Below are 27,990 nucleotides of genomic sequence, written 5' to 3' on the forward strand. Positions count from 1 at the left end.
GACTAAGTAGTGACTACTCAGCAGCCACCATGGAGGCGAGAAGGCAGTGGCACGATATATTTAAAATTCTGAGAGAGAGGAATTTCCAGCCAAGAATACTTTATCCAGCAAAGCTCTCCTTCAAATTTGAGGGAGAGCTTAAATTTTTCACAGACAAAGAAATGCTGAGAGAATTTGCTAACAAGAGACCTGCCCTACTGGAGATACTAAAGGGAGCCCTACAGACAGAGAAACAAAGACAGGACAGAGAGACTTGGAGAAAGGTTCAGTACTAAAGAGACTCGGTATGGGTACAATAAAGGATATTAATAGAGAGAGGGAAAAATATGGCAAACATAATCCAAAGGATAAGATGGCCGATTCAAGAAATGCCTTCACGGTTTTAACGTTGAATGTAAATGGATTAAACTCCCCAATTAAAAGATATAGATTCGCAGAATGGATCAAAAAAAATGAACCATCAATATGTTGCATACAAGAGACTCATCTTAGACACAGGGACACAAAGAAATTGAAAGTGAAAGGATGGAAAAAAATATTTCATGCAAGCTACAGCCAAAAGAAAGCAGGTGTAGCAATATTAATCTCAGATAAAATAGACTTCAAATGCAGGGATGTTTTGAGAGACAAAGAAGGCCACTACATACTAATAAAAGGGGCAATTCAGCAAGAAGAAATAACAATCGTAAATGTCTATGCACCCAATCAAGGTGCCACAAAATACATGAGAGAAACATTGGCAAAACTAAAGGAAGCAATTGATGTTTCCACAATAATTGTGGGAGACTTCAACACATCACTCTCTCCTATAGATAGATCAACCAGACAGAAGACAAATAAGGAAATTGAAAACCTAAACAATCTGATAAATGAATTAGATTTAACAGACATCTACAGGACATTACATCCCAAATCACCAGGATACACATACTTTTCTAGTGCTCACGGAACTTTCTCCAGAATAGATCATATGCTGGGACATAAAACAAGCCTCAATAAATTTAAAAAGATTGAAATTATTCAAAGCACATTCTCTGACCACAATGGAATACAATTAGAAGTCAATAACCATCAGAGACTTAGAAAATTCACAAATACCTGGAGGTTAAACAACACACTCCTAAACAATCAGTGGGTTCAAGAAGAAATAGCAAGAGAAATTGCTAAATATATAGAGACGAATGAAAATGAGAACACAACATACCAAAACCTATGGGATGCAGCAAAAGCAGTGCTAAGGGGGAAATTTATAGCACTAAACGCATATATTAAAAAGGAAGAAAGAGCCAAAATCAAAGAACTAATGGATCAACTGAAGAAGCTAGAAAATGAACAGCAAACCAATCCTAAACCAAGTAGAAGAAAAGAAATAACAAGGATTAAAGCAGAAATAAATGACATAGAGAACAAAAAAACAATAGAAAGGATAAATATCACCAAAAGTTGGTTCTTTGAGAAGATCAACAAGATTGACAAGCCCCTAGCTAGACTGACAAAATCAAAAAGAGAGAAGACCCATATAAACAAAATAATGAATGAAAAAGGTGACATAACTGCAGATCCTGAAGAAATTAAAAAAATTATAAGAGGATACTATGAACAACTGTATGGCAACAAACTGGATAATGTAGAAGAAATGGACAATTTCCTGGAAACATATGAACAACCTAGACTGACCAGAGAAGAAATAGAAGACCTCAACCAACCCATCACAAGCAAAGAGATCCAATCAGTCATCAAAAATCTTCCCACAAATAAATGCCCAGGGCCAGATGGCTTCACAGGGGAATTCTACCAAACTTTCCAGAAAGAACTGACACCAATCTTACTCAAACTCTTTCAAAACATTGAAAAAAATGGAACACTACCTAACTCATTTTATGAAGCTAACATCAATCTAATACCAAAACCAGGCAAAGATGCTACAAAAAAGGAAAACTACCGGCCAATCTCCCTAATGAATACAGATGCAAAAATCCTCAACAAAATACTTGCAAATCGAATCCAAAGACACATTAAAAAAATCATACACCATGACCAAGTGGGGTTCATTCCAGGCATGCAAGGATGGTTCAACATCAGAAAAACAATCAATGTATTACAACACATTAAAAACTCGAAAGGGAAAAATCAATTGATCATCTCAATAGATGCTGAAAAAGCATTTGACAAAATCCAACATCCCTTTTTGATAAAAACACTTCAAAAGGTAGGAATTGAAGGAAACTTCCTCAACATGATAAAGAGCATATATGAAAAACCCACAGCCAGCATAGTACTCAATGGTGAGAGACTGAAAGCCTTCCCTCTAAGATCAGGAACAAGACAAGGATGCCCGCTGTCACCACTGTTATTCAACATTGTGCTGGAAGTGCTAGCCAGGGCAATCCGGCAAGACAAAGAAATAAAAGGCATCCAAATTGGAAAAGAAGAAGTAAAACTGTCATTGTTTGCAGATGATATGATCTTATATCTAGAAAACCCTGAGAAATCGACGATACAGCTACTAGAGCTAATAAACAAATTTAGCAAAGTAGCGGGATACAAGATTAATGCACATAAGTCAGTAATGTTTCTATATGCTAGAAATGAACAAACTGAAGAGACACTCAAGAAAAAGATACCATTTTCAATAGCAACTAAAAAAATCAAGTACCTAGGAATCAACTTAACCAAAGATGTAAAAGACCTATACAAAGAAAACTACATAACTCTACTAAAAGAAATAGAAGGGGACCTTAAAAGATGGAAAAATATTCCATGTTCATGGATAGGAAGGCTAAATGTCATTAAGATGTCAATTCTACCCAAACTCATTTACAGATTCAATGCAATCCCAATCAAAATTCCAACAACCTACTTTGCAGACTTGGAAAAGCTAGTTATCAAATTTATTTGGAAAGGGAAGATGCCTCGAATTGCTAAAGACACTCTAAAAAAGAAAAACGAAGTGGGAGGACTTACACTCCCTGACTTTGAAGCTTATTATAAAGCCACAGTTGCCAAAACAGCATGGTACTGGCACAAAGATAGACATATAGATCAATGGAATCGAATTGAGAATTCAGAGATAGACCCTCAGATCTATGGCCGACTGATCTTTGATAAGGCCCCCAAAGTCACCGAACTGAGCCATAATGGTCTTTTCAACAAATGGGGCTGGGAGAGTTGGATATCCATATCCAAAAGAATGAAAGAGGACCCCTACCTCACCCCCTACACAAAAATTAACTCAAAATGGACCAAAGATCTCAATATAAAAGAAAGTACCATAAAACTCCTAGAAGATAATGTAGGAAAACATCTTCAAGACCTTGTATTAGGAGGCCACTTCCTAGACTTTACACCCAAAGCACAAGCAACAAAAGAGAAAATAGATAAATGGGAACTCCTCAAGCTTAGAAGTTTCTGCACCTCAAAGGAATTTCTCAAAAAGGTAAAGAGGCAGCCAACTCAATGGGAAAAAATTTTTGGAAACCATGTATCTGACAAAAGACTGATATCTTGCATATACAAAGAAATCCTACAACTCAATGACAATAGTACAGACAGCCCAATTATAAAATGGGCAAAAGATATGAAAAGACAGTTCTCTGAAGAGGAAATACAAATGGCCAAGAAACACATGAAAAAATGTTCAGCTTCACTAGCTATTAGAGAGATGCAAATTAAGACCACAATGAGATACCATCTAACACCGGTTAGAATGGCTGCCATTAAACAAACAGGAAACTACAAATGCTGGAGGGGATGTGGAGAAATTGGAACTCTTATTCATTGTTGGTGGGACTGTATAATGGTTCAGCCACTCTGGAAGTCAGTCTGGCAGTTCCTTAGAAAACTAGAGATAGAGCTACCATTCGATCCAGCGATTGCACTCCTCGGTATATACCCGGAAGATCGGAAAGCAGTGACACGAACAGATATCTGCACGCCAATGTTCATAGCAGCATTATTCACAATTGCCAAGAGATGGAAACAACCCAAATGTCCTTCAACAGATGAGTGGATAAATAAAATGTGGTATATACACACGATGGAATACTACGCGGCAGTAAGAAGGAACGATCTGGTGAAACATATGACAACATGGATGAACCTTGAAGACATAATGCTGAGCGAAATAAGCCAGGCACAAAAAGAGAAATATTATATGCTACCACTAATGTGAACTTTGAAAAATGTAAAACAAATGGTTTATAATGTAGAATGTAGGGGAACTAGCAGTAGAGAGCAATTAAGGAAGGGGGAACAATAATCCAAGAAGAACAGATAAGCTATTTAACGTTCTGGGGATGCCCAGAAATGACTATGGTCTGTTAATTTCTGATGGTTGTAGTAGGAACAAGTTCACTGAAATGTTGCTATATTATGTAACTTTCTTGGGGTGGAGTAGGAACATGTTGGAAGTTAAGCAGTTATCTTAGGTTAGTTGTCTTTTTCTTACTCCCTTGCTATGGTCTCTTTGAAATGCTCTTTTATTGTATGTTTGTTTTCTTTTTAACTTTTTTTTTCATACAGGTGATTTGAAAAAAGAAGGGAAAGTTAAAAAAAAAAAAAAAAAAAAAAAAAAAAAAAAAAAAAAAGACAAACAAGGGTAAAAAAAAAAAAAAAAAAGATGTAGTGCCCCCTTGAGGAGCCTGTGGAGAATGCAGGGGTATTCGCCTACCCCACCTCCATGGTTGCTAACATGACCACAGACATAGGGGACTGGTGGTTGGATGGGTTGAGCCCTCTACCATAAGTTTTACCCTTGGGAAGACGGTTGCTGCAAAGGAGAGGCTAGGCCTCCCTGTATTTGTGCCTAAGAGTCTCCTCCTGAATGCCTCTTTGTTGCTCAGATGTGGCCCTCTCTCTCTGGCTAAGCCAACTTGAAAGGTGAAATCACTGCCCTCCCCCCTACGTGGGATCAGACACCCAGGGGAGTGAATCTCCCTGGCAATGTGGAATATGACTCCCAGGGAGGAATGTAGACCTGGCAACGTGGGACGGAGAACATCTTCTTGACCAAAAGGGGGATGTGAAAGGAAATGAAATAAGCTTCAGTGGCAGAGAGATTCCAAAAGGAGCCGAGAGGTCACTCTGGTGGGCACTCTTATGCACACTTTAGACAACCCTTTTTAGGTTCTAAAGAATTGGGGTAGCTGGTGGTGGATTCCTGAAACTATCAAACTACAACCCAGAACCCATGAATCTCGAAGACAGTTGTATAAAAATGTAGCTTATGAGGGGTGACAATGGAATTGGGAAAGCCATAAGGACCAAACACCACTTTGTCTAGTTTATGGATGGATGTGTAGAAAAGTAGGGGAAGGAAACAAACAGACAAAGGTACCCAGTGTTCTTTTTTACTTCAATTGCTCTTTTTCACTCTAATTATTATTCTTGTTATTTTTGTGTGTGTGCTAATGAAGGTGTCAGGGATTGATTTAGGTGATGAATGTACAACTATGTAATGGTACTGTAAACAATCGAAAGTACAATTTATTTTGTATGACTGCGTGGTATGTGAATATATCTCAATAAAATGATGATTAAAAAAAAAAAAAAAAAAAGTGCCTCAAGTTTACCCTTGTAGACCAGGGAAAGCTATTCAAGAACTTAAGTCAGAGAGTAATGTGTTTGTAAGTCCTTGCGGCTCCAGTGAAGGATAGGGAATTAGACTGCAGATGATTTTAGTTGAATCTTTAAATTACTACTGGGGTACAATGTTTATGCACGGAAGAAAGGAAGCCACCTTGTACCATTCTGAGAAATGATACTTGAAGGGGCAAAAAAAGAACAGAACCTCTGAACATTGTTGTTCAGAGGTTGCAAGTTAGACACTAATATTCCATTGTGTATGTTCATCATTTCTTCCTTGTTACAGTAATTATTAAAGTTTTAACAGTATCTGGGTTTGGAATGGTTATTAAGAGTCGTAGTTCTAGAACTTGATGCCATGGGGATTTTCAATACACATTTATTCTTATTAATGACTAATAATGCTTGCTATAGACCTCCCTGACCTGGTTTTGCTATTTTATTTATGTATTTATTAATTCAGATTACTTGGCATAGCATTAAGAAAACACAAGGATTAAAGAAGAATACTTAGTAATTATTCCTTTAGACTTATTGTATAAATCATTATCAGTTATTCCCATATATATACATATATTAGTAACAGCAATAAGTATTTTCTGATCTTAATGGTGTTCAACTTAATTTGGTGCTAAAGTATACTAGATAAAGACTTCTGAATTATATTTGTGAAATTCTGTTCAAGAACTAAAAAGGCATGTCGGTGGTCAGGCTTTGATTTTGTACTGAGATTAATTCAAACATTGTGTATGGAGCTACAGTTCAAGTAAGTGTTAACTTTTATCTTTGCATGATCCAAGTTTTAATTATTTTAGTGATTGTACTATATATGCCAATTATTTTTTCTCCTTCCACATACCTTCTTAGAAAATCTGCACTCCTCCCTAAACCCACCACTGCCCAAACCCACCACTGCCCTCCCCCAGTCCCTCTAATCTGATTAAGGGTAGAACCTGGTCTACAGGCGCCAATCCACAGGCTGAACCGTACCTGTCAAAACTCACCGTCCACTGTATAAAAATGTAGCTTATGAGGGGTGACAATGGGATTGGGAAAGCCATAAGGACCACACTCCACTTTGTCTAGTTTATGGATGGATGAGTAGAAAAATAGGGCAAGGAAACAAACAGACAAAGGTACCCAGTGTTCTTTTTTACTTCAATTGTTCTTTTTCACTCTAATTATTATTCTTGTTATTTTTGTGTGTGTGCTAATGAAGGTGTCAAGGATTGATTTAGGTGATGAATGTACAACTATGTAATGGTACTGTAAACAATCGAAAGTACAATTTGTTTTGTATGACTGCGTGGTATGTGAATATATCTCAACAAAATGAAGATAAAAAAAAAAACTCAGTGAAATATAATAAGAAATTTGGTTACTTTAAAAAGTTGGGTTATATGTAATTTTTACTTTTTCTCATTGAAACTTTTATATGTTTTCCAAATTTTATTCAAGGAGCATATATTTGTGTTGTAATCAGAAAATAAACAATAAACATTATTTTTACTGTTATCTCTAAAAAAAAAAAAAAAAATTAGTATTGTTGATATTCTACCTTTGCATCATACTCTTAAATGGCTTGGCATGGCACCATTACCAATGTTATCTGTATTTGAAATTTTGATATTTTGTTCACCATGGACTTTTTGCATTACTTTTGATTTTTTAAAACCTTGCATTCAAATACTATTTCCTGAGTTTTTTGGTGCCCCTTAAATTTGGGGCCCAAGGCAAATGCCTCACTATCCTTCCCTGCTTTAAAACCTGAAGCACACTTTTTCACTTTAATTATTATTCTGGTTATTTTTGTGCGTGTGGTAATGAGGGTGTTGGGGATTGATTTTGGTGATGAATGTACAACTATGGAACAGTACTGTGAACAATCGAATGTATGATTTGTTTTATATGACTGTGTGGTATGTGAATATATCTCAATAAAATGAATATTAAAAAAAATAAATAAAAATAAAAATAAAAAAATGACATCATATAGTTAAAAAAAAAATATTGTGCTGATGTTAATTTCTTAGTTTTGACATAGTACCATGATTATGTATGATGTTAACATTAGGGGAAGCTGGTTAAAGGATATACAAGAATCTCTGTAATATCTTTGCAACTTTTCTGTAAAGGTAAAATTATTCCAAAGTAAAGAGTTTGTTTTTTTTAAAAAAAAAAAAACAAAAAAAAACAAAAACTCACCGTCCACATCAGTGGTGCACTGTGAGAGCCCGAGTCCACAGACATCTGCAGTTGAGGACCCCAGAACTTCTGGGTTCTTGTCCCTCCTGATGCCAGGCTCGAGATCAAACTCAACTCAAAATCTCACTCTATTGAGAACTTAAAGAGACACCCTATTTGTCTGATACTATATTAGAATTCTGGGATAATTAATGTTTTGTCAGAAATTACATTCAAAATCTATGGCCTGAATACTGACTTTGGAACTGAAAAGAACTCAGTAAAAGTACGAAAAATTTGAAGGCATTGGATGGGAGTGAATTTTCCATATATATTTTTTCTTTTTAAAATTGATAGACCGTTTCTCATTTCATTTGCAAAGTTTTTATGAGTTTTCCCTGAGGAGTAATTGGTTGAATGTGGAACAAAGGGACAGGTTTTGTTTTTGTGGTGATATGTGGGATATGTGATGTGGCAAAGGAGAATAAGATCAAAGTGGAAGTTTTTGACAAGAGGGCAGAGTATCATGGAAAAAAGTTCTCTCAAGTTTTAAGGGACGTGCCCATAATAGAATATTCCAAAGAATGTCATTTCCACCTTGCTGTAAGTTTCATGATTTGGCAGATTTTTGTCAAGACTCATTGTAACTGTCTTCTTTATGGGTCAGATATGCTTAATATTTCTTTTGTGCTGTTAATCTTTTAATCATTTTAGATAGCCTTGTTGCATCCCCCAGCTCCCTTAAAGCTGTTTTAAAACATGATTTTTCCTCAAATTTTGTAACAGTTATTGTTCAAAAAGGAATGGTAGAAGACCTTAAAGATTTAAGCTGAAAAAAAAAAAAACAGTATAAGAAAAATTAACAAATTTAGTAAATATTAATAAAAGCTTTGGTAGCCTACAAATCTGGACCACCATACCAGTTAAAGAGCAGGGATAGATTGAAGCAAGCTCATCAGGTCAAGAAGAAACTTTCATGGTTTATTGAAAGTACTCTCATTCAGCAGAATGTCAGCTTGTCTGCATTTTGCAGTCAGAGGAACATATGAAGTCATTAACATTATCCTTTTGGTGTTAACTACAACACAGGCAGGGGGAAAGATCCCCTGGAGACCACAGACAGTTCTGCCAGTATACTGCACTTAGGAGTCCCAGATTGTAAGGGAAGACCAAATGGTAGACCAGATGGAGGTTTTGCTCCTGGGTCAGAAAGTGAATGGTACAGATGGGGGCCTGTAACTAGAAATGGAAGACTGATGTCTTCACAGCAAGCGTTCGTTATTCCAGGCTAATGTAATTATTGGGTAGGAGCCCTGGGACTTCAACCAAGGACTTGTTAAATCACTAAAATGCACAAGAGCAACAGGGATCTATTAGCTACTACAAAAAGTGCACGGTCCATCTTCAGCTATCTCTGAAAGTTTAAAAAGCTCTCTCTGAAAGTAAGTTGAAATTTTTCTCTCCAAACTTCCACTTATTTTTGTTAATTCTCCTTAGGGCCATGCAGAATACGAATATTTCCTCATCCGTATGGCAAGTCTTTCTAATATTATTGGAAGACAGTTATTGTGCACCAATGATGAGCTAATGTCCCATATTAATTGGAGAATAATGATATCAGTGGGTTTGTTGCAGATGACAGAATTTTGCTCCTTCTAAGAAAAACTTGCCTACTCTGTGCATGACGTGAAATTCTAAAGCTTGATGAGTTGGTTGATGGAGCCACTTTCTCCCTTGAATTATCATCATACTACTTAAGTAGACACATCTGAGGGGGCAGTGGATAAAGTATCCAGTATCAGTACTCATGGAATAAAATGTTGTCAGTTTGAAGAACACGTAGCTCAGCCTGCAGTGCATTGCGACCTAGAAAGTTTATTGCAATTCCAATAGTGAAAAAAGAGAGCTCTCCACCCCTATTAAAGTGACCTATTCCTTCTTCAGCTAGAACTGAAAACTTTTAAAAAGCAGCACCAAGACTTTAGCGCCTGCAGAATAGGGAAGGCCTTGCTCCTAGGTGCTAGGCTAAGTAGGTATGGAATGACTGAGAGGTGCAGAAGCAAGAAACTGGGAAAAAGAGAGACAACAGTGTAGCTATATGATGAAAGAGTGAAGTGAAAATCAAAATCCAGGGTATGTCAGGCTAAAATGGAGTAGACAGACTGGGTGCACCATGGTTGGGATTCAGAAATACAAATTAAGCGAAGGAGCCCTAGCAATGGAGTGTTCCAAGTAGTCAGATAAGGCCCAAGCTGGCCATGAGCAAAGTAGTAGAGAACACAGAATACAGGCAGAGCATTTCTTTCAGATCCAAGATCAAGACTCAGTTACAGGAACTGGGGGGTGGGCGGCTCTCTGTTCAGGCATGAAGTAGCCTTCTTGGTGTAAGCAGAAAAAGACCAGCAGATGTATGCTGTTCTCCAAAGAGAGGTGGGATTTAGCTAGCTGATACCCATCTCCATTGGTTTTAGTTCAAAATACTTTATATGCCAAAGGAGGGAGTGAGTCAAGGGACTGCAGTTCTGAGGAGGGAGAGAGTAACATTCTTTTGGCAGATTTTCCTCAACTTCCCCTAGGCTCAACTTGGCAGAAGTCACAACATGACAGACGATGCTTGTGGTAGTCAGGACTGTATTGGTGGTGAGTGACAGAAGCATAAGCTAAACTGAAAATAATAATCTGGCTCACGTAAAGTCCAGGGATAGTCAGGCCTCATATGTGCTGGAGAAAGGTGCTCAAATGGTGGTGCCAGGAATCTGGCTGCCATCATCTCACATTTCTGCATTTCTCTGCATAGACTATTCTCATAAGCGAGTAGGCCCTTCTTGAGGAGTCAAGATGGTAGCTAGAAGATCCAGGGACATATTGCCATTATCTTGGCAAACTCTGCAGAGATTGCTTTCCTTTCCCGATAAGCCCAAGAAAATACTGGTCTTGAATCATGTTGGCCTGGCTTGGATTTTCATGCACATCCCTGAACACATTGCTGCTTTCAGAGAGACATGATGTCAAAGGGTACCTGCTGTCAGACTAATGGGGAATAGCTGCTGTGTCAAAAACAATCTGTGTCCCCTACACATCCCACAACTGCCTACTCTGGCTCAAAGTCTACTGTTTACCATCCCTATTGAAGAGGAAGATGATACCCTTTCCCAGCAGGAAAAGGGGCCATCAGATTTCCTAATTCACCCATTTCTTAGATGTGTCTCTCACTTCAATAATTATCCAAACCCTTTTCCTTTCTTCATAAAGACATGGAAGAGAATAAAAAATCAACCAATTTTCCGAGTTACTTTAAAAACTCTTTTCTTTCCTGTGAAAGCTTTTCACTGGCACCACCATCTTCTCCTCCTAAATTAGCCCAATACACAATCTTGGGTTAGGACAGAGGATTCTTCCCTGGAGGAAGAGTAAGGAATAAACGCACTAAAAATTCTACTTTATAATTAAGAAGATTAGCATAGTTTTAGAGATTCATAAAGGAGACAATTTTAAGGGAATTTTCTTACGTGACAAGGAAATGGTTTATTCTTAGTTATAATTTCTGAAAAAGAAAATTGGTTCCAATTTTCTTTGACTAAGATGGTAGTCAGGCCGTATTTTGTCAAGGCAATTCACATTTAATTTCTAGGAGAAATATTTAATTTCTAACGGAAGTGTTTAATTTCTAAAGGAATAGGGAAATCTGTTTATTGGATTACTTTGTGCCAGGCCACTCACTTGCATCATCTTAGCCAATCTTCACAAAAACAAATTAAGTAGGTATTATTATAATTCATGTTCTACAGTTAGGAATCTGAGGTACGGAAAGTTAAGTAACTTGCCCAAGGTTATACAGATAGTTTGTGTCAGGGGCTGGGAATGGCTCTGATCTGCCTGAAAACAAAACTCCAACTCTTTCCGTTCTGTAATGCCACCTTAGTAAATTTTCAGATTTTTAGCTATTTATTGTGTGCATCATAAATCAAAATATTTCAAGACCAGTTTTTAAGACCCCTTTCTGGTATTTTATTCTTGATGAGAAGATGGTAATTCCTTTCCAGCAGTAGAATATATTTGGATGTACAGTATAGTTAAGATAATTGCTTTAATTGCTGCTTTTCTCTCTCCTCTTTTTATATCCATTATGTAGGATTTTTACAGTGTGGGAGTTGCTACGATCTAGAAATGTTTTTCTTTTTTTCCTGTGGACATTGTTTCCACATTTTCCTTCCCTGCATCCTACCTTTACATCTGGAATTTGTCTTCTGCTTCTGGACTTTTGTCCCCTTACCTGTCTCTAGTCCATTACCTTTTATTTGCCTTATTTTCTCTATTGTTCAAAGTAACCTCTTGATTTTACTGTTTCCTTTAATCATTTGCATTGGAGGACTTTGCTTTCAAACTTTTTACAGATCTTTTTATATTTTTAATCTTATCCAGGGAATTATTTGCCTATTGTCATCTGTTCCTTCCTTCAAAGAGCTTGAATTCTCTTTAATTGTAATTTGAACCCTCTCTTCCATCATCCATGATGCAATTGCCAGTAGTGAAGTAAAATCAACTAATGCTCAAAGCAAAAATTTTCTGCTGAGAAATCTAGGTGAGTTATTTATTCACATAAATGCAGTGTTCTTTCTTACCTCACCAACATCCTCCAAATGAATGAAGTCAATTCTGTGAAACTGTAACCCCAATCTCTTTAAAATTACTTGATGCTACTTTGGGATAGTTTTTTTTTCCTGGTTATTTATCCTGTTTATCCATCCAATTCTCTTCATCTTCATCACCACTATCCAGGTACGGGTTTTCCTTCTCTTACATTATACTATTCTCAGGAATGGTGGATTTGGTGGAATAGCTACAACGATTCTTCTCTATGACTCCTCAAGATTTCAGAATTCTTTAGATAATTGTAGAGTACACACAACCTGAAAGTCCTTTCTTACTTTTGAAGTGAGTGTTTTTGAAGAGCAACTATCTTAAAATATTTCTGCCACCAAAATTATATAAATAACACATGCTTATTGTAAAAAAAAAAGCATTAAAGCGATATAGAAAATCATAAAAAAGAATGTGAAAACACCTGAGACAACTATACCAATAACATTTGGTCACCATACTTCCAGTATATGTGTTTTGTCATCACAGCAAACAATGTCTGTGGCTTTTTTCTCCCCTTCCATTGCCACCCCTATGCCAGCCTCCATAACTGATCTTTACCATCTGATGTGTGCTCTCCGTGCTTATAAATCATGTAGACATCTATATGCCTCATGAAAGATTTCTGTGATCTTCCTCATTAGGTCAAATTTCCCATTATGTGTTCTCACTGTGGCTGTACAATAAGAACTCTTCTCCACGACACTTCTGTAAGCTACAATTTTATATCTGTTACATGTTGTTTACATCCACTGATCTAAACTCCATGAAGGCAGATGCTCAACTGTTTTGCTTTCATTAAATCCCAGGACCCAGCATGTCCAGTACATATTGCAAGATCAATAAATATTTGAGAACAGGAATCAGTTCCTGATTTTGCGTCTCTCCTTATGCTGTGTACTTTGCCCAGCTTTGCCTTTCCCCTCTGTCTAGTTAAATTTTCCGGGCATCATGGTCTACCTATTTGATAAAAGGACTGTGTTGCTATTTGGAAAGAACTCAGGAATTTGCCAGGTTGGGCTTCAATCCCTCTACTAACTAATTATGAGGACTTCAGGCAGATGTTTCTCTTAATTGAAACTTAATTTCATTGGCTATAAAATGGAACCCATGTAAAAAAACCCATTTTGTAAAATTTCACAATAATATGTAAGTAAAGCACCTGCACATAATAATAATCATTAAGATTATTCACTGATCTTTCCGTCTTTCCTGAATCATCTTTCTCCAAATTTTTAAAATTATATTTTATTTCATTAGGTATCCTTTATTAGTTTTCACTAATTGTTTCACTAGCATGCTAATCTTGTCTCCAAATCTGCACTGTAAATTCCTTTGAGACAGGGACTGTTACTCTCCACTGCTTGCAGCAATCACTGTAATACTTTCAGTAAGGACTTGGTTGATCGATTGCTTTAAGAGCAGGATATATTGATTAGATGTAACAAAGGCATGCAAAGGTAATTGCTGGTGATGTTTATAGTTGAGATGCTGTCTGACTTCCTGTAAAAAGGATGATCCCATTGACAGATCCTGTCAAATAGAGATCTGACTCTTTTTTGATTAGGAGCAGAGTAAGTGATAAATTTGGCTTTGGACTCAGTTAAACAAAAGTAGTTTCAAAGCTTCCTTCTCTAAAACAGTAATCTACTCCCATGAACTAAAATCCATGAAATATAATTTTAAGATAAAATATGCAAATATTCCATATATATAACAAACACAAAATATGTTAAGATTTTCTCTTTGTCCTAATATATTTTATAATGGATCTGCATTTACATGTCAAAGAACAGTTTTCATAGCTTACAAAAAAAGCTCCTACTTCATAGAATATTATATTCTCTTTTCTGGTCTTAAAAGGTTTCTCAGTAGAAAAAATAACCTGAATAGCAAAAGCTTTAAGTAGTTAACTCAAAATATAATAGGGAAAAAAGCAGGGCATGAAAATCGGCTGCACTTTTTTGTTCTTGATTCATTTACTAATGAACTTAAATGATTTAATTTTATTTTTGTTTTTCTGGGAATCTATTTTTAATCAACTTTAGATTAAAACAGTGGTTCAGAACAACTAGAAATATACCTGTAGAGGGCCACTGGGTTTTGATTGTTTGCATAACGAATAACAATTCTCCCTCTATCTTCCCATCAACATTTCTGCTGTCAAGTTGAAATTAATGAATATAGACTTGAGACCAGCACAAATAGTTTTCTTTTTTTTTTGAACTGTGAATAATTTCCAAGGGAAAATTTAGATCGTCAAACTTGACAACTGTTATTCAAGATCAAGATGAGTTTGCAGCTTCTGAGAAATTAGTCATTTATTCCCTACTATTCACTTATTTATTCAAGTATTTATTAATCATCTATCATGGATAACATATACTCTGTGTTATGCATAAGTGAATAAATATTGCTTCATATTTATGGGCATCTGACATATTGATGGATAGAAGATTCTTTTCCAAATATCTCATGGAGGGCTGATACTTGGGGAAAGTGGAGTCGATGGCTTCTCCTTGATTTCAGAAGCATGAAAAGTTGTTCCTTTCTATTAATATTTTCATCTCTGTGCTCATCTTTAACCCAGAATCTTTACAGTAGTTAATTCCTGGTGATAAAATGTAATTTTAAGATGACTGTTGCTGTTTCTTACAAAGAATCACTAAGTTTGAACAACCTATATTTTAACAAAAATTAGGTTGTCTGACAGTTACTGGGAGTCGAACTTTTTAAAAAGTTTTGAAAAGCCAGAGACTCCTAGGTAATGTGTTAATTGCAAGGAGGTTGCCTGCCTTACTTTGGCCAAAGGTCAACCATTTAAGGAAATAATATAGACAGGGAGAATGCAATCTGATTACTTGAAAAATAATTAATCAGGACACCTCCTGTGGGCTCATTAAGAATCAATGGGGAAGAATTATCCTTTGGCCTTTATTTTAAAAATGTAAGTAGTTATAACAAAATTGTGTCTATTTCTGAGTCCCTGCCTCTGTGTGGTTTCTCTTTTGCTTGCTCTCACTCTCTCACTCTGCTCCTTCTCCAAGCTTGATGTTGAAAAATTGTTTATACAGACTCACGTAAATTAGAACATACTGCAAGAGGTCTCCAGTCTTTGAATTTTTGTTTTGCTATTTATTTAAATGGGTTCTCTGCATTTACACTTGTATTTTGAATGCCTAATCTTGGATTTTTTTCTTCTTAATATTTGCTATTTCAAAGTCTGTTGCTTGTGGAGCTAAATGTGCCCATGTCCTGATTGGTTCATGAAAACTCATATTCATAGACAGATTCATATGCCAAAGAAAAGTTCAGGATATGTTTTTTATTTACTTTTGTTGAATGTCTGAAAAATAATCTGCATTGTATTTGATTGGTACTATTCTTTAGAGTAAAGAAAGTAATCTAGATTTCAAAGCCCATGACAGAAATCCCCTTTTCACAGTCACAGACTACACAGGAAATTGCTATCCTTGATTAATTTAAAGTCTTTCTCATGGGATTTCTTAACCTGGGGAACATGAATCCATAAAAATTTAATATAAAATGTTGTATACATTCCATATTTTTATTTTAGTGATTGTTCGGGAGTGGGGAAACATTGATTTATTAAATCACATTTTCATGTTTTATGCCAAAACAGCAAATAAGCACCAGTCAAGTCTCCTTTTCCCTCTTAACTTCTAAATCAATCACCAGCCTTTTATGAATTATTTCACATCAACCTGGTTGTAGCAAACACAGTTTAAATATCTTAAGAGGCTACCACAGAAGGCCATTGGGGTTCTTGGGAATTCCAGGGGAAAGGATCCAGGTGATAGGGAGAGGAAGAGGCTACTAAAGTTGAACTCCAGAATCTACTTGTTTCTAAGATTCTGTCTTACCCACACAAACTGAGGTTGCCATTCATTCAACGAAGAGTTACTGAGTATCTACTATGTGACAAATATGTACTAGGACCTTGTGGTGAACAAAGGACACATAGTTTATCAGGGGAAGTAGACAAGCAATGACTTGATGAATTATGACAGGAGAATACAGGGTGCTGAGGGGAGGGGTCATTCAATCCCTCCCAGAACTAACTTTCAAGCTGACTCATGAAGCATCATCAAGGAAAAGTGTGGGTGGGGATGGAGACGGGAAAAGTTTCTAGACAGAGAGTAACGTACATGGAAGACTTGAGATGAGAAACTGGGTGGTTTGGTGGTGGAACTGAAAAGATATTCAGCTTGGCTGGAGCATCAAGTTCAAGAAGGTGATGGTGAGAGAAGAAGCGAGAGGCAAACGGGTCTGCCTGTGAAAAGCCTTGTGAGCTGGTGAGGACTTGGGTTCTACAGTTAGGTCAGTTGAGAGCTGTTGAAAGGTCTTAAATATGGAAGTGACTAAATTAGGTTCATGTTGTAAAAAGATGGATCTTCCAAAAATGATAATCAATGGGAGGAGACAAGTTGGAGTTAGGACCTGTTAGAAGACTGCCGCAGCTGTGCTTGAACAAACGTTGGTCTGGAACATCATTTAAAAGCATTTATGCCTCATTTTTCTGAATTGGCTTAAGTCTTTCTGATCTGGAAAGATTTTGAAAAATAATTACTCTGCTTCACAGTATATATTACTGACTAACGTTTATGAATCATTTACCATGTTCCAAATCCTGTTTTAAGCACTTTTCATTTGTAAACTCATTTAGTCTTCATAACAAACCTATTATAGACCCCATTTTGCACATGAGGAAACTGAGATGCAGAGAGGTTGAGTAACTTTCCCAAGATCACTACTAGACAGTGGAGATAAGGCTGGGCTGTCTGGCTCCTAACCACTGCTCCATATGGCCTTCCACTAGATGGATCTTTGCACACTGCCTTGGAGTCTGGCAGTGAAGTATTCTTCATTCTGTTTCTGAAGACCCTGACAGAGGGTACTTCTTAGTGTTTTACTGTCTTTGAATATTAAGTGGAGCTAATATTTTCTGGCAGGGAAATTGAAAACATATGAAACAAATGTTAAGAAGCAGTTTAGTCTATTAAGCAAGGAAGGTGTTACATAATTATGTGAAGTTAGACTCAGGTTAGTAGTACTTGTCAGTGCAGAGCCACATAGAGCATAAAGTCCTTGCTCACTGCTGCTTCCTAGATTCAGGACAGAGGGAAAGACGGTGGTGGCTGTGAAATCATGCCCTTCATGTAGTTCTCGGCACACTGTCCTCACTCTTCTTTGGGAGCTGTTGCTGGGATTTGTGGAGGGGGCACAGGTATCTTCAATCAGTAAAAATCTAATTTTAAGAGATGTTACAAAAGAAGAACAAAATGGTAGTGATGAACCTATCAATTTAGTGACCAACTGGCTGAAGTTGTTGACTGGAAAATGGTATGTGGAAATGATGTATCGTGAGCAGAGAACCCTTTGAGAGTGATAGCTTCCGATCTGAAGAGCCTTAAAAATGTGAACTCCAGTTGGCATGAATTGCTTTTTATCTGATGGATAATGGAGCGGAGGCAGCTCTGAGGATTAAAGGAAAGCAAATTGAATCCTGGCAGGAATTATTAGAGAAAAGGATATGGGAGGCAGCACAGGCCTGGGAAGTGATTTGCGCGACTCAATAGTCTGGTGTCCATGCAGTTTTCTAAAAAGTAAAGAGAGACATTCCACAAGCTCGACCACAGAGAATGTCCTAAAAGGTCCACCCACCTCCAACCTCAGGGGTCAGCATTTGTCCTTAGTCTTGACATTGTGTCCAATACAAATCTATATGCCTAACAAACAGATATATTTTACTCCTTGAAATTTTCCATTGTTTCTCCTGGATAGGAGAAGGGTTGATTAAGCTGCATCTCACATCATAGACGCTGTCTGCAGAGGAAAATCCTCAGTGGGCTCTTAAGGGCCTGGCTGTGTGGGTGTGTTTGTTGGTTGCTGTGTGCCCTTTGTTTTATGTGGGCTGGAGCAACTTGTCTTCAAGATCTCTTTGTTCTTCAAATGAGTCCTGAATTGTCTAGCCCTGCATAGTGTACCATCAGGGTTTTTTAACCACACCCAGAGGCTTTTTCAATGTAAGACATTTTCTGTAAAGCCGAAGAGTACTGAGACTCTGCTGCCATTTAGATGGCCAGAGGGTTTTTACTTTGTTTTCTTTCCCAGTGGATCTTAGCATATTACACAGGATCTTTATGATGTGCACTTTGAGAGTTTTGCTAAAGTTGCAAGGGCCTTTGGGGCAGTGTAAATGGTATGTGATTCAAAGTGCTAGAAAAGTTGGCATAGAGTGGGGCAGATGAAGATAGATGGAAATACGATGATGTTTACACCACTGTTCTTTTATCCCAGCCAGCTTCATTCCCTTTTTTGAATGGCTGGATAACTACTGGTCTCCTTATCTCCTTTATGTCCAAGACTTTCTAGCAAAGAGAAGCAGAATCTTCTTCTGCTTCCTCCCATTGTTTTGTTGCTTTGTTATTTGTTTAATTTTTGAAGCTACTATGATTTTTCAGGGTCATGGGTAGAAGATCTTTAATATTTACTTACATGTAGCAGAGGAATTAATTTGATGACTTTTCATTGACCCCATTATTGTTAGAACTATTATGTGCTCTCCAGCTACAGCAGTGAGACATAACTAGGTGACAAGGCCCTAAGGATAACTTCAATGCTGAACTCTGGGATTTGTTTCATTTCACTTAAACAGATATTTGCAGAGCCCTAGCTATGCACCTATGATAAATGCTAGCATAATTTTGTACAGCAGTACTTCCTTCTAAGATGGATGTTCTCCTTCAAGTTTCTAGAGCACTGACAGTGGATGTAAAAGAAAAGAAAAAACCATGCCTTGGCAGGGTACTTCTAATCTAATTCAATTTTATATTTGAGGAAAGAGGTCAAAGAGCTAAGTGACTTCTCAGTTATAACTGTCTGAGCCTGGGCTTGAACCCACATTTTCTGAACCCATCCTGCCCCCTTTCTTCTCTCCCACACTGCCTCTTTATTTATAGGCAGATTGTGAAATGTAACTATAACTTAAAGTTTCCATTTTGAGCCTTCATTTTGCCAGGTATTGGAAAGTTGATCTGTCAATTCAGCCTTGATTCTAGGAGGTTGTGTATAAGACTGAGGCCTTACCTAATGCAAACTTCTGGGAGAACAAGGGCATCCTTCCTCTCTAGGTCTGCGTTTCTGTGGTAAGTCTGTAGTAGTGTCTCATTCCCACCTGATCTTTGGCCATTTCTCCAGGCGGGTCCCTGTGCATCCTCCCTTTTTTTCAACCCTCAGCCAATGTTCTCATATCTGCCAGTTGTTTGTGCCATATCTGCTCCCTTCAGATTGTTAGGATCCTGGACTGTTCCCAAACCAGTTTCTAGTACATGGGTTCTGCAAAGTCTCAGGTCCTTCTACCTATACATACTGTGCAGATCGAGGAGAACAGAGTTCTGTTGTCTGGAGATGCATCACAGATACTCCCTCGGGTCTCTGAATTTCTCCAGGGTTTTGCCACCACTAGTACCAGCTCAACCACCATTACCACAGTATGGACTTGGCCTTGAGAAGGCAGTGTGGATGACCCTTCTTAGCGAAGCACCTCAATCTAGGCTCACTTTACTTTCCCTTTCTCCATTCCTCTTCGACTCCAGGCAATCTTTATCCAGTCAGAAGGTGAGGAGGCTTGGTTGTTACTGAGTCGGGTTCTTCTAGATCTTTTCTCTTATACCTGGGTCTAGACTTGGCATCTGATGTCTCTCTTGTCTGTGGAATCATTGCTTCTCCAAGGCGGTAGTAGCCTGGTCAGTAGAAGGAAATCATGATGGGTAGTATAGGGGTAAAAGAGGGAGGGGAAACTTTGGCTTGTATTTTTGAAATACCCACCATGTATAATTATAGTACTTATATATTTATGTTGACAATTATTAGATATAACTTTCTAATAGGCTACTTCGTAAGCACATTTCAGTTTTTGTAGGTGTTTATCTTTGGTATCCCAAAATAAAGCAAGCTTCTTGAAAGCAGGCACTGGTTCATCTCCCATTGATTACAGTGTTTTGTACAAATAGGCAATCAATACATTCCATAATGGGAAAGATTTATTTTTTAAACTACAAGGTATAACCTTATATATTTAGATAAAAACTATTCAACTTTCAACGTTTGCCACTGAGAAAACATTTGAAGTATAACTGCTTTCATTTGTCTTGATTTTTTTTTATTTCCTTGAGATTTGCATTATTATGACTTTATGCAAAATCAAAGGACACTATTCTGGTAAAAGTTCTAGACAGAAGTCTCCAAAGTGAGCAATGGTTATTGTTCCAAACAGCAGTGTGGCTTTCTTATCTGAGTGGCAGCTATATTCTTAGTATTTCAGATAGATTTTCTCTGAGTAAATTTCAAATGTAAAAGCAAAGTAAAGCTGACACCTTCCTTCGAGATCCTGGGAGACCACAGAGTTTTGTAGAGTGAAGTGCCACCTGTTATATCCTAAATTCTGTGAAGCAGAGATCAAGCTGAGTTAAGTGAACAGAAAGTGGTATATCCTTAATTAACACAAAATGACACCTAATTACTTTCATGCCAGCTTTAATGTAACACTGAGCATAGCTGAGATGGTGTTTGATTTTAATGCAAGTTATATAAAATAATCTTTCAGTACTGGAACTTCTCCACTAGTGTGCCAACCTGCATTTTTATAGGTATCCTTTAGGTACACGTGTTAGCAATATACCTGCCCACAGTTTTGGCCACTGATATCTAGTACTTTGCTAGGTTTGTTATTAGAACAAAATAGCTTTTGTTTTACCACTGAAACTGAAAGAGCAATTATTTCACTGTCACTATGCTTGAAATTTCTCTGATGCTTCAAAAAGCAGAAAATAACAGACATTTTATTGTCATCAAAATGGAAAATGTAGTAATGTCATAATGGATTTAATCTATGAACTTTGATCTCTATTTAGATGGAAACTGCAATAATTCTGGAAGCCTTAAAGTTTTCAGAAGTGTTTTCTTATTGTAAGATACTAGCTATGACTGGCCTTCTTGTTTTTTAGAGCAAAATATTTAACACAGAAAATTTAGTTTTAAGAGTTTGTAATGAGAATACATCAATCATGTATTTTTTCTTGATTTTTGTTTTTGCTCTTTTCAACTTATTTATTTATTCTACAGTTATTTATTGTGTGCCTACAATATGCCAGACTACCCAGAACAAAGTTGACCTTTGACTTAAAATAATAAATGGGTTTGGATTTATATTATTCAGATTTGGCATTTATATTTCAGGAAATAAACTAAGATTTTTATTTAAAAATTTCTAGTACTATTATATTTTAATAAAACTGTCAACAAAATAGCCATAGTTTATCATGTGCTTAATTGTAATTTCCATTTATGAAATTTAATGGAATTACCTGCTTTTGTACGTGGATTTTCCGGAGCAGGAAGAAAAGGAACTGTGGTCTAGCATTAATTTAATATGGCAAAAATTAAGAGGAAATAATAATCCAATAATCCTGTCAAGCAGAGTAGCATCACAATTAACTTTAAATCACTTAACCTTCCTCTAGGACCTTTTAGCAAGGAGCAGAGAGAGGGAGATCAAAACTGGAAATGTGGTAAAAAGAAATTAGAGGGACAAAAGATAAGTAAACAAGGCAGGGGTAAGAAAAGACAGTTTCTTGTTGATTTTTTAAGGCCAATTTGCTTGAATGTCAGAAGAATTCAATATGATTGTTGCTCTGGAAGAGAAAAAAGTTATCTTCTCTAATAGTAATGCCATCGATGTTTCTTTCAATAACTTAAAAGTGCATTCATGTACAAAGCAGCACATTTCTCCAAAAAGCATATTGTGTAAAAAATCAGGAAAATTAATGAAGAATGGAAAGAAGATTTAGGATTAAAAGAGATCTGGCATAATGTCAAGATCCCACTGTGAACTAGTGGGCTGGAACCTTGGAGAGAAAGGATAGATGAATCACAAAGCATCATTTGTCATAAATAGAGAATGCTAATAGATATGTAACATGATATAAAAACACCATCAAAATCACAAAGCATGCTTTATTGGACAGTTCAGAGGAAAGAGTGCTAGATGAAGAAATGGGAAACTAGGTTTGTGGTACTTGGGTCCATATCCTATGTTATATGCAGTATTTTAATGTGGTTTAAGTCTCTTCATTTCCATTAGGTCATTAAATACCCATTTGATATTTTTAATTTATTTTTTATTAGAGAAGTAGATTTACAGAAAAATCGTGCAGAAAATAGTTCCCATATACCCTCCTTTGTGTGTATGAATTTCTCTATTAACATTTTGCATTTCTGTGGTACCTTAGGTAGACTGATGAAACAGTTATTATTTTAGTGTACTATGAACTATAGTCTATTAGCTCACATTAGGGTCCACTGTGTTGAACAGTCTGATGTATATTTAAAAATCTTTATTCTAGTAACATATACAACCTAAAATTTTCTCCTTGTAATGGGTTCCTTCCATGTATATTTTCATGTCCTTCATTAAATTTAGGAAGTTTTCTTTCTATTTATTTGAATATTCTTTCTGCCCTTTTCTCTCATTTCTTTTTGGGACTCCCATAATGCATATATTGGTACACTTGATGGTGTCCCATGGGTCTCTTAAGCTCTGCTCACATTTTTCCATTCTTTTACTTTTGGCTTCTCAGCCTGAATAACTTCAATTATCTTTTCTTGAAATTTACTGACTCTTCCTTCAGCCAGCTACAATCTGCTATTGAAACCCTCTAGGGAATATTTCATTTCAGTTATTGTGGTCTTTAACTCCAGTATTTGGTTCCTTTTAAAATTTTTTCTCTGTTGAGATGCTCATATTGTTCATTCCTCATTTTCCTGATACCCTTTATTCTTCATGTTTTCCTTTATCTCCTTGAGTATGTTAAAGATCATTTTTTCAAAAGTTTCTGTCTTGTATGTCCAAGTCTTGTTTTTGTTGACGGTATCTGGATTTTTATCCTGTTCCTTTGGCTGGACGATCATTTCCTGTTTTGTTTGCTGTTGTTGTGCACTGTATGTTTTAATATTTTAAAGTGTTAATACTGGGATTTAGTTCCTGAGCTGTCTGTTCTTAAGTTTGTATCCAGATAGTGATATGACAGAGATTTCCTTGAGTGCCCGGAGTTTAAAGAAAAGGCAAAAAGCACCTTTTATGGTCTTTGCAAGTTGGCTCTGAGTTAGCTGGGATCTCTTTCAGAGTTGAGCCCTCCTAATCAAGAAGGTGGCCTGAGGGAGAAGTGAATGCAGGGTCCTCTGTCTTTTCTGAGCCTGCTTCTTGTCCTGGTCTTGTACTTACTCATGGCCTTAGGAATTCCCCCATTTATAGGAATTCAAATCCCCCTCTCCTCTGAAATCGATTTTACTCCCCTCCCAGGTGCTCCATAGTGTGTCTTAAAGCCTGTAACCCCTTGCCCGAGGCCACTTTGACTTAATTGTTTCTTACACTGATTTAGCTGTCTACAAGCTGCTTCTGTCTACAGGGCAAGTTTTGAGAGTGCAAGCCAGAAACCACTTTTCATGGTTCAGTCTTCCAGGACACCACCCAATAGATTGGCACCGAGATACAGGCACCCCGGGATGCACTAGGGCCTACTCTGCTCCCTTCTGAATGGGGCCAGAGACCCACGTGGCTGTGCAGGCTGCCCCACACCACTCCAGGGAGGGAGTGGAGAAAAGCCAGTAAAGTCACCACAAGCTTCTCCTACTATTTTAAAGCACATTTTCTTGATTTGGAATTCCCCTACTTCATCCTTTTAACTATTTTCTGGAGTTTTGAGGAAGGTGGGTCTGCCAGTTTTTGCTAGTTGTTTGATAATTCTGTGGGGGAGCAGCACCCTGGAGCATCTTACACTGCTGTCTTGGTCAACTGGCTCCACCATTTGTTTTTTGTATTTTTTTTTTTTTAAACTTTTTATTTCGGAATAATTTCAAACTTATAAGACATTTGCAAAAATAATACAAACCACATACAGAGAACTCCAATATACACCTCCCAAAGACCTTTACCACCAATTTTAATGTTTTGACACCTTTGCTTTATCATTCATTCTATCATTTTCTGAACATTAGAGAGCAGGTTGCATACACTGTGCTCCTATACACATAACATAACACTGCCATGTATATTTCTTATAAACAAGGATATTCACTTATGTAATCACTTTAAGTGAAGTCATGAAGTTCAAGAAAAATAACATTAATATAGCTTATAATTTATATTCCAGTTTTTTCTAATGCCCTAATAATGTTCTTTTGAGACTTTTCTCCTCCATTCTTAGATCACATCCAATATCAAGTATTACATTTAATTGTCATTATCTCCTTAGTTTCTCTTTCTTTCCTTTTTCTAATGTGTAAACATATATACAACATAAATCTTCCCATCCCACCCCCTCCCAAGCATACCATTCAGAGGGATTAATTACATTCACAATGTTTCAGTACTCATACCACCATCCATAACTAGAACTGTCCTTTCACCCAGAGCAGAACCCTGCACTCATTCTGCATTTACCCACATTGCCCATGCCCCTCATGCCTGCTAACCTGTATTCTACTTTCTGTCTCTATGAGTTTACATATTCTCTGATATTTTCTTTGTGCTTACCATGGGGCTAAAATTTCCTAAATCTATAACAGTCTTGTTTGCTTGATACCAACTTAACTTCAAAAGCATGCAAAAACTATGTTCCTATATCCTTCCCTCCCCCACTTTTATGTAGTCTGTCATGTTGCATATTTATACATGGAGTCTCTAACCATTAACTTATCATTATTTTATGCACTTGTCTTTTAGATCCTATAGAAAGTAAAAAGTGAATTATAAATAAAACATACAATAGTACTGGTGTATATATATATATATATACTTATCCATGTCATTATCAGATTTTTATTTGTTCATATGGCTGTAGTCAATTTTCTGGTCTCCTTTCCTTTCATCCTGTAGAATTCCCTTTAGCATTTCTTTTGGGGAAGTCTAGTGGTGATGAACTTCCTCTACTTTTGTTTATCTTGGAATGTCTTAATACGTACCTTATTTTTGAAAGACAGTTTTGCCAGATATAGTATTCTTGATTGGCAATTTTTGGCTTTCAGCAATTTAAATAAGTCTTCCCAATGCCTTCTTGTCTCCATAGTTTCCAGCGAGAAATTGGCATGAGAAATAAGTACCTGACATCAGTACTTTTTACACTCTCTAGGTGATTGTAACAGGTTGAGAACCCTTGCAAAATGACCCATTGCTACTCCTTGTAAAACTCCTGACTCTTGAGAGGCAACTCTATTTAAGGGGTATTTATAGACCACTGAGAATGATACCAGTAAATCAAAATTACTTCCCATGTGCTCAAGGATTTACTAATCTAGGAGGGAGATGAAATGTGTCCTGCATTTATTAGCTAAATAGCAATATAAGGCAATACTGAGTTGGTTGATTTGGAGAGGTTTCAAAGATAAGTTTAAGAGGTCCTCAAACTCTTAGTTTTTGTGCATGTACACGTGCAATTTCTAGATGGATAAATGGATAGATGTTGGGTTACAGATAAACCATGGCTTTTATGAGATTCTGAAAAGGGTCCACAATGCAGAAATGCTAATAATCACAGCTGAGAGTTCAAAGGAGAAAAATTGATGTGGGCTGGAGTGGTCAGAAACAGCCTTGTGAAGACGTTAGAACAAGCAGGGCAATAAAGGGGCCCCGTATGATTATGTGAGAGAAGGGGGCCTTTCCAAGTCCAGGGTAGAGTAGGAGCAGAGTCTTGGCATAGTGCAAGAGAAGTTTAGCCTTGTTGCTTTTTGAAAGAATTTTTTAATAAACATCAGGGATTATTTTCTTCTTCCTTTCAGTCCTCAAACTAATTAATAGATTCCTTTTATAAGGCTGTGAGTGAAAGCTACAGAACCTCAAGAAGACATCAGTCAGTCAGAAGGGGCTTCTACAAGCTGCTTTTTTTCATTTTCAAAAAAATATTCAGTAACGTTCAGATATCACCCCCACTATCTTCTCAACTTTCTGTTACAGTGTCTCTGTTGGAACTGTTTCCATGCCCACGGAGAACTAAAGACACTCCAGCAATGTGCTCCTCTCCAGTCTTTGGAGGGACATGTAAGGAGAGATTCATCCATAAGAAAGCACTGGAAGTAGGAACTTTTCTCCCTCAAGGTGACCCAGTATGACTGACAATGACATGTAATTACACCTTTCCCATCTTCATTTGAGCTTCTTGCAAAGAAGTAAGCATGCAGAACTTTTCCTGACTTAGGGCAAGATATATAGACTAAAGAATATCTCATGCATTCTCTTGTCATATCATAATAATTGTCTCTTGGAAATAGAAGGGCCTAAGCCTTACTACATCCTCTCCTAATGACAGGTAATCAGTTCCCCTTGGTTAAGGTGAGGGAAGCAATGATAATGGCAAATGGCTAAGAACCACCTGCTTTGGTCTGTTGAAGAGTAATTATCTAGTCCCTTGGAATAAGTTATAGCTACCACTTCTTGGGGTACTAATTATGTATCAGGCATTGGGCTATAGACTATGTATATTAGGTTATTTAATCTTCATAGCAATCCTGTGAGAAAGTCTGTTGGTTTGAAGGTGCATGCACCCCAGAAAAGATCATGTTCTTTTAATCCGTTCCTGTGAATGTGGACCTATTGTGGGTGGGACCTTTTGATTCGGTTATTTCAGTTGAGGAGTAACCAAGGGTAGGTCTTAATCCTCTTACTGGAGTCCTTTATAAGAGGATAATACACAGGGGAAAAAAACCCCAATGAAGCTGAAAGCCAGAAGTGAAAGCAATGAAACCCAGGAGAGAAGGACCAGCAGACATCACCATGTGCCTTGCTGTCTGATGGAGGAGTCCAAGTTCGCTGTAACCAGTCTTCAGGGAGAGGGTATCATCCTGTTGATGCCCTAAATTGGATATTTTCATGGCCTTAGAACTATAAATTTGTAAACTAATAAATCCCCAATTGTTGAAAGCCAGTCTGTATCTAGTTAATTGCATTTGTCAGCTTTAACAAACCAAAACAGAAAATCATTGTTATTATATTTATATGTGAGAGAACACAGGCTTAGAAATGTTAAGTATCTTGCCAAAGGTCACACATCTAGTAAATGGTGGAGTTCGGCACAAACCATCAGCCACTGTAGGATACAGCTTCATGGTACAGTTTTAATCCTGGGGTTGAAGCACGAGGGTAGCACATGGAGAATGGGACATCATCTGGCAGCACTGAGTGGAGAGGGAATTTCCTGGGTTTAGGAGAAGTATTAAGAAGGCTAGTGCACTGATATGGTACTTTCCATAATATGATATTTCTTTCTGTATAAATTGCCTCTTAATTATCTTGGAAGCAGCCTATCTTACCGGTTATACTCACTGTGGTAGATTGAATTATGTTCTTAATTTTAATCCACATTCCGTGGGTATGAACTCATTGTAAATAGGAGCTCCTGGAGAAGTTATTTTAGTTATGGTATGTCCCAACTGAATGAGGTTGGTCTTAATTGAGATTACTGGAGTCCTTTATAAGCAGAAGAAATTCAGATATAGAGAGAGCCAGGG

General features: G+C 37.1%; 1 protein-coding gene across 1 annotated transcript in view; it reads left to right on the plus strand.

The window, feature by feature from the left end:
- The window catches only part of NECAB1 (N-terminal EF-hand calcium binding protein 1), a 204,119-nt gene that overhangs the window by 52,358 nt on the left and 123,771 nt on the right, over positions 1 to 27,990 (plus strand). The gene's annotated exons all lie outside the window — the stretch shown is intronic.

Source organism: Choloepus didactylus, chromosome 14 (assembly GCF_015220235.1).
Source record: "Choloepus didactylus isolate mChoDid1 chromosome 14, mChoDid1.pri, whole genome shotgun sequence".
Lineage (NCBI taxonomy): Eukaryota > Metazoa > Chordata > Mammalia > Pilosa > Megalonychidae > Choloepus > Choloepus didactylus.